This window comes from Alosa alosa, chromosome 17 (assembly GCF_017589495.1).
Source record: "Alosa alosa isolate M-15738 ecotype Scorff River chromosome 17, AALO_Geno_1.1, whole genome shotgun sequence".
In the NCBI taxonomy this organism is placed as follows: domain Eukaryota; kingdom Metazoa; phylum Chordata; class Actinopteri; order Clupeiformes; family Clupeidae; genus Alosa; species Alosa alosa.
Window position 1 is genome coordinate 23,894,985 of NC_063205.1, and position 10,000 is coordinate 23,904,984.

Here is a 10,000-nt window from a genome sequence, read left to right on the forward strand (position 1 = left end):
TGGCATTATTCAGATATCACACTCAAGGTGTTTTTGACCTTGACATTTGACCTTCAACCTCCAACTTCAACTCACTTCATCTTTGAGTGCATAAAAACACTCGTACCAAATTTGAAGCATGTACGTCAGGCCGTTCTGGAAATATAATGCTGAATGCATGAAATATGGCTGGGACTTTTATTTTGACACACAGGAAACACTTTAACAGGATGTGTAGTTCAGGTAGAGCTAGATTGTATGCTTAGAAGCTGAGACAGTTGGAATCCTCACAGGTGACACCTGTGCCAGTGTTCTGATTAGCCTGGGAACTGCTCTGAGAACTACTTAATGAGCGCAGCTGGCTCTATTATGACATCACAGCCCCCATTCAAGTCTATGGGGGAAAAATACACTTTTAATCACAAATATCTCAAAAAGTATAAACTTCTCAAAAATGAAAAAGGATAGGACGGTAAAGCCTTGGAAGATCTATGGAACGGTGTTTCAACCAAATTTGTACGTTAAGCGGTTTGGGCTGAATAGCGAACAATAAGCGGGATAAAGTAACGACGGTCATTATTGGGGAAATAAGTCCCTTCAGCTACTCATCAGCACTATAGGAATCGTTTAATAACCTCTACCATCATCAAACAAGTTCTGAATGCCTTTTTAAAACTTCAATACCGCATGGCACAGTCCATCTTACCGTGATTACAGAATTCATAGTTTGCCCACCTCTGATTTTACCACTACACCTCTGATGTTGATAATACAGTATAATTCCTACATGGAGCTACGCTCACTCATGGAGGTGCTTACAGTCATGATGACTCATATTTTAAAGTCAGTCTCAATCTGAAAAGCAAAGAAGTGAAAGAGAAAAACATATCCATGGTGTATTTCACACTTCATTTTTTACAGCTTTTCATCTGAGAATCTATTTTCCTCTCCACAAGGCATGCCTGTCCTGACGTTTGACACACAAGGGATACACCTTTATTACGACTGAATTTAGTTATTCTTCTGTTTACTTTTATTGAAAGCACTTCTGATAACACGCATACTGATATTCTTGACTTAGCTTAATTATGTCTGACACATGCATGGCTTTAAGTCACCGAATTGCTAACCCAAAGAGGAACCGTTCCTGTAGCTCCCTCTTCAGACATCACAAGCCATGACTGAGGAATAGGCCTACACAACATGGACTTGTATAGTGGTTCTTTATGTGTCTCTCTCTTTCTCTCTCTCTCTCTCTCGCTCACACACACTCACACACACACACACACACACAGACGGAAGACGGAACAGACAGAGACAGAAACAGAGAGACACACATACACACACAGACAGACAGACAGGCAGACACACACCTGTAGTGTATAGGCTAGAGCGAGGTGTGGCGTGCTAAAGTCACCTGACTGGTTTGTCTGCATGTTTATGTGCATCTAGGGAAATTACGTCGTCTGTATATGGGTCACCATGTGAGATTCCTTCTGCATTATCGAATCAGGAGGAGAAGTGCCACATAGCTAAGTGGATTAGAAAATGACCGCAAGTCAAACACGTGTCAGATCACCATGGATTATGGATTATGTAAAGATATATGGATTATTATATTCTGACTATATTATTCTATATATAACTATATATTATTCATTCAGTCTAGACTCAAAAATGTGACTTTAAACGAAAACGCTGTTATACAAACACTAAAGGGCAGCCGTGGCTTACTGGATAGCGCTTTGGACTTGTAACCGGAAGGTTGCCGGTTCGAACCCTGACCAGTAGGCATGGCTGAAGTGCCCTTGAGCAAGGAAGGCATCTAACCCCTCACTGTGCTGGGATTAGTGTGTGCTTCACTTCACTGTGTGCTGAATGTGTTTCACTAATTCACGGATTGGGATAAATGCAGAGACCAAATTTCCCTCATGGGATCAAAAGAGTATATATACTTATACTATACTAAAGTCTGTGTAGGTTATAGTATATGGCAACTGCCATATATGCCTTTTATTAGTTATTTCATAACATCACAAGCCTGCATCAAACGTTAATGGATGTGTGTGACAGAATCAGGCAATAGGAGGCATGCCTAATATAGAATGGAATTTTAAGCAGCATCATAAAATTTTAAGCAGCATCAATGACCAAGGACAAAGAAACTCTTGTTGACTGATATGGGTGTGATGGCTTCTCTCTCTCTCTCTCTCTCTCTCTCTCTCTCTCTCTGGAGTGAAACTACATACAGTAGGTAGTAATATCTCTAGGTGTGCCTTAGACCTGAAATAGCACAGAGACGCGACATCTCTCACTTCACGCATGAAACCTACACTTACACTCCATCTCCACTGAAGTAGTTTGGAAACTCATTCTCAAGACAGAGAAGAAAAAGAAAAAAAACAAGTGATATATAAATACTGACTGTATCTCACGCTCACACTCCAGAAAATGTCACAAGCAATAGAGTGTACAGTAGAGTGGATGTTTTAAGAAAGTATCAGAAAGAAAAATCAGCAGAAGCAGATTAGATTATTAATATTGAGGGAAATCCTGGATGAAGAAGGCCTATTTCTACCCTGCTGTAATATTCAGTTACTAGATGAAATGGCATTTCCTCATTTTATTTTGATCATTAGTCATAGTCATCATCAATAGTCAACAGTCAACAATTTAATTAAGTAAACAAACTGCAAATAGCCTCCATTACACAACGTTTTTTCTCCAGGTCCAAAGACTATCAACCAAACTGGGTTCTAATAGTGTGTTCATGTGGCCGGGAAGTGGGAAGGTCCCCACTTTGGAACTCAATACTTCTGAACTGAGAGCGTTCACTTGACAACAACAAGCAGGCGGTGTTGCTAATGTTCATAGGCTAGCTAGCCAGAAGGCTAACATCACGTAGTTACCAAAGATCCTTAATATACATATATGCTTTATCAACCGTCTCTGTAGTTACTAAAAGGGACTCTGGGAAGTAGGCTACTGTTCAATATCACAATCGTCTGCACTTATGAGTATAACATAAACAAACAATGAAATTACTTATTTGGGCATGGAACAAGACCATTTTTTATCTTTCACTATGTTGAGTGCAGTGTTGGGCAAGTTACTTCAAATCTTAATGTATTATGTATTACTGTCATTTCAAAGTAATTTGTTATATTATAATATTGCTGTCTCTGAATTATAAGGCATTACACTACTATTGTATTACTTTTAAGTTACTTTTACCAAAATATCTAGAAATATGGATTTGGAATTCTAAATGCAGTTTATTAGGCTCAATGCAGCTCATTGCACTTCTAATGGAGGGCGATGTGGTATAACATAATGACTGAGCTAGGCTTAAGGCTAACAACAGTAGAATGCAATAGGCGCAGTGATCGCTCATTCGGTCACTGACCATGATGCAATACAAGGAACAATCATAGCCAGAATTTTGTTAAAAGCAGACAAAAAGTCGAAGTCTGGTCAATTGTGATAGAAATGCTGTAACTTTAAGCTTAGGCCTACTCATTAAAATCAACAGAGAGCCCACTACCTGTATATTGTAACCCAAAACTTGTCAAGATAGGCTAACAGTGCCGCTGCTGGCCATTTTGGTGCCATAACTGGTGAAATACAGTATTAACCTAAGTATGTCATCATATGGCCAACTTTAAAGATGTAATCTGTCTGTTCCCAGGGATGGGTAGTATTTCTGAAACATGTAATATGTATTTGTATTTCAAATACAAAATAGTATTTTGTCATTTGTATTTTATTGAGTTGAAGGAAATGGCTCTGTATTTTGTATCAAAATACTTTATTGGTGTGTATTTTTGTATTTTAGAAATACTGCAAAATACTATATGTGAAAAACACTAAAAAAAGTAGATACTACACACAGGTGTAATGAATAATTGGTAATTAGGCAACAATGGTTTATTTTTATCGCAATCAGCTAATGTGAGAACAGCTGTGTTCACAGACACTCACAGCTTTTCAGTGACGGCTATTGTTGAAGCATCAGCTCTGGTCTGAAGCACTGGTGTGAAGTGGTATGCAAGTAAAGATGAGCAAGTTTACCTGTGCAAGTTCACATAAGGACACTGACAAAGGCAACTATGTCTTATTGTGTCCATGCCAATCTTTAACAGAAAAAATGTCAGATATCTCAATGAACCACAGTGACATCAATAGATGGTAAGGTGTTGAGTGTGTTTAAATTCCCTTCCTTGTAGCATCCATTTCTGCATTCTACAGTGGGGACAAGTTCACCTTTAATCAAATAACAATTATATTTCCTTATTAGCTGCATACTTAAGGTTGGAGATATTAAGGCATATCAAGTTTCTCACATACTGGAACTTCAAGATACATAGCCTTATGATTTTCTTATTCAGTTCTGCACTGGACTTGAATTACGAAATTCGGCACAAATACACAATTATGGCCTATTGATTATAATGTGGTTAATTGAAAGCTCTGTCAGTCGTTTTGGATAAGCATTAGCTAGATGGCTAAATGTAAATTCTTGAATTATTCTTCTGATCACACTACATGAACTTGCATATGGTATACTATTTGGTATGACGGGCCAAATTGTATTGTTTTTTACTATATAGTTTTAATAGGCTAAATGTTTTTTTGTTTTTTTTTGCAGTGCTTCCATACTTCCTTGAAAAAAGTATTTTGAGTATTTTCTAAATACAAAAACACAGTATTTTATTTTGATACATAATATGGTTACTGTATTTTGTAGTTATTTTGATACATTAAAAATGAGAGTATATATATATACTATATATTAGGTATTTTATTTTGAAATACATTCTGATGTATTTTTGCCCATCCATGCCTGTTCCCAGCATTAGAACAACACTTTGCGATGGTTAGCTTGTCATCTGTGACGATATATGCTAGGCCTAAGTGACTGACCTATCTGGGTGCGTTTGGAGATGCCTGATGAAATCAGACGTTGTTGAATAGTCATAATTTATCCTGGTGCCACACACCTTGCATATAGCTGTTCGCTTATTTCCTCTGTGCAGTTTTTGTAACCGAAAGTAATGATAAAAGGCACAACTCCGGGAGGACTTCTTGTCGCCATGGTCAATGCATTTATATCTGTGAGTGTGCGCACATAGCGCATGCGTGAGTATAGGTAGCAGTAAAATAAAATAGAATAAATAAAATGAATACATTTAGATTAAAAAAGCAATAATTGCATGAAATACAGCTTGTTCAGGAGTCTCTTTTGAGTTGAGTCGCAAGTCAAGTCTGAAGTCACTGTTTTTGCGACCTAAGTCCAGGTCCCCATCTTTTTTACATTTCTATCCCTTCATTCTCTTTAATTGAAGTTCACAGCACGAAGCTGACAAGAATCAAAAAGATTAGCGTGGCACCGCTCTAGATGTGTCATTAAATTAATTGTGCTATTTCGCGAGGGAGAGATCTTTCGGTTTCACACACAAAGTGCACTTAACTGTTCCTCATATCCTAGTTGTCTCTGATAAATTGAAAATAATGAGCGTATGCTTATGTCCATCGAGTCAGTTGCAGCCAGCCACAGTCATCTTCAACCAGTAACAGGAGATACGTTCTGCTATTTGCACAGTTGTTTGCGAATATGTATCAAAACATAACACCTCTTAATTTCAGGTTAAAATCCATTGTAATGCGCGTTACTGAAGTTTGTACCGAGTAAAATATTACCCAATAGTTTTTTGTAATGCCTTACATTACCACGTTACAGCAAAAAGCAATATATTACAGTAATTACATTACTTTTGTAACTCGTTACTCCCAACACTGGTTGAGTGACATCAAAACAATCTCCTGGGGGCTCTCGCAAAGCTCCCACTTCAAAGCCCAAAGTTCCCAGTTCAGGTGTGACGTACCCCCCCCCTCACTAAAGATTTCTCCCACTTCCCAGGTGCTCATGAACACACCATAAGATCAGTCCTCTATGTCAGTGTTTCTCAAACTTTTTCAGACTAAGGACCACTTAACCAAAAACAAAAAAAACTCATGGACCACCTAGCTAAAACGGTATATTACACAATAGGTGTACTCTGAACCACCTTGCTTATTGAATTTTGCACCTTGCTTATTGTTTCAGAGGATTCATATGATTTAAACTGGCACCGCTCACATAGGCAGTGTTGCAGAACTGTTGGATTTACATACAAGTTGGTTCAATATTGCAAACAACTCATCTCTATTATATTTCACCACATCTGCTCGTGGACCACTTGGGATAGTCCCCGGACCACACTTTAAGAACTGCTCTGTCATAACGAACCCTGGGGCCACAATGAATCCTCAAGGCTACCAAAAGGCATGTAAATCAGCTGTGACACCCATTACTGAAAAGGTTATCTCTTCCTTCCCGCACTAACCGCCAAGCTATTCGCGATTCGATTCAACAATTAACATTTAAACCATTTTTGTCACATTCAGCAAATATCTCCATACAATCTGCTATCTGTCCATTCTCTACCTACACTATATAAAAAAGAAAATCCCTATCTGGTGTGTTTTATTTGGTGGTAACATAATGTAAGTCGCTTTGACAAAAATGTCTGCTATAAACCATAAACAGAAATTCATAAACTCAATACCCTACAGCACTGCTTACTGCCCCATTAAGCAGATGTTGTTTACATGGAAAACAAAATATAAACATAAACATTAGCCTCCCCATTAGCCTACTAAAAAAAGCAGCACTATACAAAGTGGCTGAGTTTTCTCACACCAGTTTGAGTACAGCCTGTCAGTGTGTGTGTGTGTGTGTGTGTATGTGAGACCATTTCTCTGACTAGGGAAATCTAAGGTCCTTTACGACACGGAAACTGGACCAGATAAGGACTGTGTCCATTTCAGTCTCAAAGGCTCTATGTGGGAATAGTGTGTTCCTCAGAATGGGACTGGGCCAAAGTGTGTGTCTGTGTGAGTGTGTGTGTGTGTGAGAGAGAGACGTGTGTATTGAGGGAGTTGACAGGCCCAGGAAGTTAGCAAATTAGGGCGTTCAGTCTGTAATTACCACCAAAAAAACAAGACACACCCAGCGCATACAGCTCAGAGAGGCAGATGGAGAGAAAAGGAAAAGAGATGGAGAGGAAGAGAGGAAAAGAGGAAGAGATGGAGAGAGGAAGAGATGGAGAGGAAGAGAGGAAGAGAGAGAGAGGAAGAGATGGAGAGAGGAAGAGGAAGAGATGGAGAGAGGAAGAGATGGAGAGAGGAAGAGATGGAGAGAGGAAGATGGAAAGCAAGAAGAGGTTGACAGAAAGAGACCAGGGAGAGAGAATCAGTGAGTGTGTGTGTGTGAGTGAGAGAGAGAGAGAGAGTGAGAGAAGTTGATATCGAGATGTGGTTGACAAATATGACTTGCACCCGAGTCAAAACAACCGACATCAAAGCTCTCAGTAGATGCAGAGAGACAGAAAGCACCAAGGCTTCAGAGCAAGCAGGCACGGTGGGTCGCTGTCACCAGGTCATTAGCTGCAGTGCACTGGGGTTCCTCCCCCACCAGATGATCTTCGATAAGATTATAAATTCAGACGAGTCTGAGCCCCTAAAGGCTGGACAATATACTGCAAGTCTGTATACACACACGCACATTACCTCAATTACAATAAACAGCATGAAATAAGAATATTATGTCAATATTTTTTTCTTTAATGTTTGAAAAATACCAAATACATGAACTAAGTTACTTACAATGCATCCAGAAAACATTCAGACCTCATCACTTTTTCACCCAAGTTGTTATTATGTCTATGCTGAAAATCACCCACACTGAATATCCCAAAGAGAAGAGCTGGACAAAAGATGGGAATTTTTGCAGATTTCTTAAAATATTAATATAAAAAAAAACAAAACAAAAAAAAAACATTGCGTTTTACAAGTAAGGGAAGGCTAAATATTATCTGAATGCATTTCATTTTAAGGTTTTATGTTTTCTAAAATATATATTCTTAAAGAACAATGCCTGTTTCATCAGTTGAATCAAGTGAAATAAAAAAGACCAGTTCACACATAAAGTTAATGAATGAACACTTTACTGCTCTATTGGCAGAAACAAAACAAAAACAAACTCCGATATATAAAGCTGGTGTAGGCGGCCCATGCAGTACACCAAAACACATCTGTTTATTCAGTTCATTCTCCACCAACCTCTCAGTTCTCATCTTTCTATAGTCAACAAAGAGAAATGAAAAAGCACAGGGAAAGAAAAAGCAACAGCAACTCCGCGTAGACGGAGATAGACCCTCAGATTCTAGAGAAAGCCCTTTACTCCACACCTCCCTACAGGATTCCACTCACACACATCAAATCAGCTTTACAGGACTCAAAATCCCCCGTCTTGGCAAACACACACACTCGTACACGCACACAACGCGCACACACACACACACACACACACACAACACAACACAACGCAAAAAGTGTACAGCTAGAGATTATCTATGAGACTACAGAAAGAAAGAATGAGGGTTAATTTTATTTCATTTATATATAGATTTATATTTATATATCTCTGGTTCTGGTTTCAGTCCCTGCGATGGCAGAGAGCTGGTCGTCACCGGCTGGTCACTGGTCACCCGTCAAAGTTGTTACCAAGATGCTTCAGTATAGAGAGGGAGGAACACACTAGTTCTACAACACACACGCACAAACACACACACACAGTCTCTCTCTCACACTCACACATATACACACACAAACACTCCCATCTCTGAAGTCTTGAGTATCATCCCTCTTCCCTATCTGGGCTTTGGTAGGGTGGGTTTAAAATGAGACCAGCCTAGTTTGGTGGACTCTGTCCATGTTCCTCCATTCCCCCCTTCTACATTCATTCAGTGAACTTAACTTCCTGTGTGTGTGTCTGTGTGTGTTTATGCAAATTAATGCTGTGTGTATCAGTGTGCCCAGTACTAGACAGAAAGAGAGTTCTCCAGAAAACAAGGACAATATGAAGCACAAAACCGCCCAAAAGGGAGGGAAGGATAGTCTCAACCTCATAGAACGCGCTCGCCAGAGCCTCAAGGTTTGACCACGGCGCACGGCGACACTCACTCGCACACACAGACGCCACTCCACTCCTGTGGGACTTGTGTGTGTTCGTCTGGTCCATCTGCTTCAGTTCAGTGTGTTTTGCTCTCCTGTTTGGTGTTACTGCAATCAGTGTGTGTGTATGCGTGTGTGTGTGTGCATGCGTGTGTGTGTATGCGTGCGTGTATGTGTGTATGCGTGTGTGTGTGTGTGTGTGTGTGTGTGTATGCGTGTGTATGTGTGTGTATGCGTGTGTGTGTGCGTGTGTATGTGTGTGTATGTGTGTATGCGTGTGTGTGTGTATGCGTGTGTGTGTGTATGCGTGTGTATGTGTGTGTATGTGTGTGTGCGTGTATGCGTGTGTGCGTGTATGCGTGTGTGTGTGTATGCGTGTGTGTGTGTATGCGTGTGTGTATGCGTTGCTGCTGGTGCTGTACAGAAGGAGATTGGTGATGCCGAGACACCCCCCCGACACACTCCTTTTGGCCACAGTCCTCTATTTCTCTCTCTCACGCTCTCCTCTAGTCATCCTCTTCCTCCACCTCTTCCTCCTCTGGTTTGTCGGGGTGAGGTGGGGGTCACCCTGAGTGACCGCCTCCCTCCCTGTCCGCCCGTCCGCTTGAGGGTGACGCCAAACTGCTGCACTCACGCTCTCGCTCAGTTTTGTACATTTTTCTCTCTCACGCTGCGTTCGTCGCTCAGTCCACTGGAGTCCAATCAGCGGCGCCTACGGGACAGGACATCAGATTAGACAACACGCCACACAAACACACACTAAAAGAGCATATCAATGAGCATGCGTGATTACACAAACACACACACACAAAAGAGTATGTGAGTGTGTGTGACTACACACCACACCACACACAAGCATGTGAGCACACACACACACACACGGTGGCTCTGGTCAGAATTACCACTGCATTTCATAGTGATGACTTCAGCGGTGATAAGTTTGACATCCCCAACCACTGACATA

General features: G+C 40.4%; 1 protein-coding gene across 1 annotated transcript in view; it reads right to left on the reverse strand.

Moving 5' to 3' along the window:
- Positions 1 to 9,322: 9,322 nt before the first annotated feature.
- Positions 9,323 to 10,000, reverse strand: part of upf2 (UPF2 regulator of nonsense mediated mRNA decay) — a 35,840-nt gene continuing 35,162 nt past the window's right edge. Inside the window, exon 24 of the mRNA XM_048267594.1 lies at positions 9,323 to 9,748. The gene's annotated coding sequence lies outside the window, so the exon portion shown is untranslated. The remainder of the gene's footprint in view (positions 9,749 to 10,000) is intronic.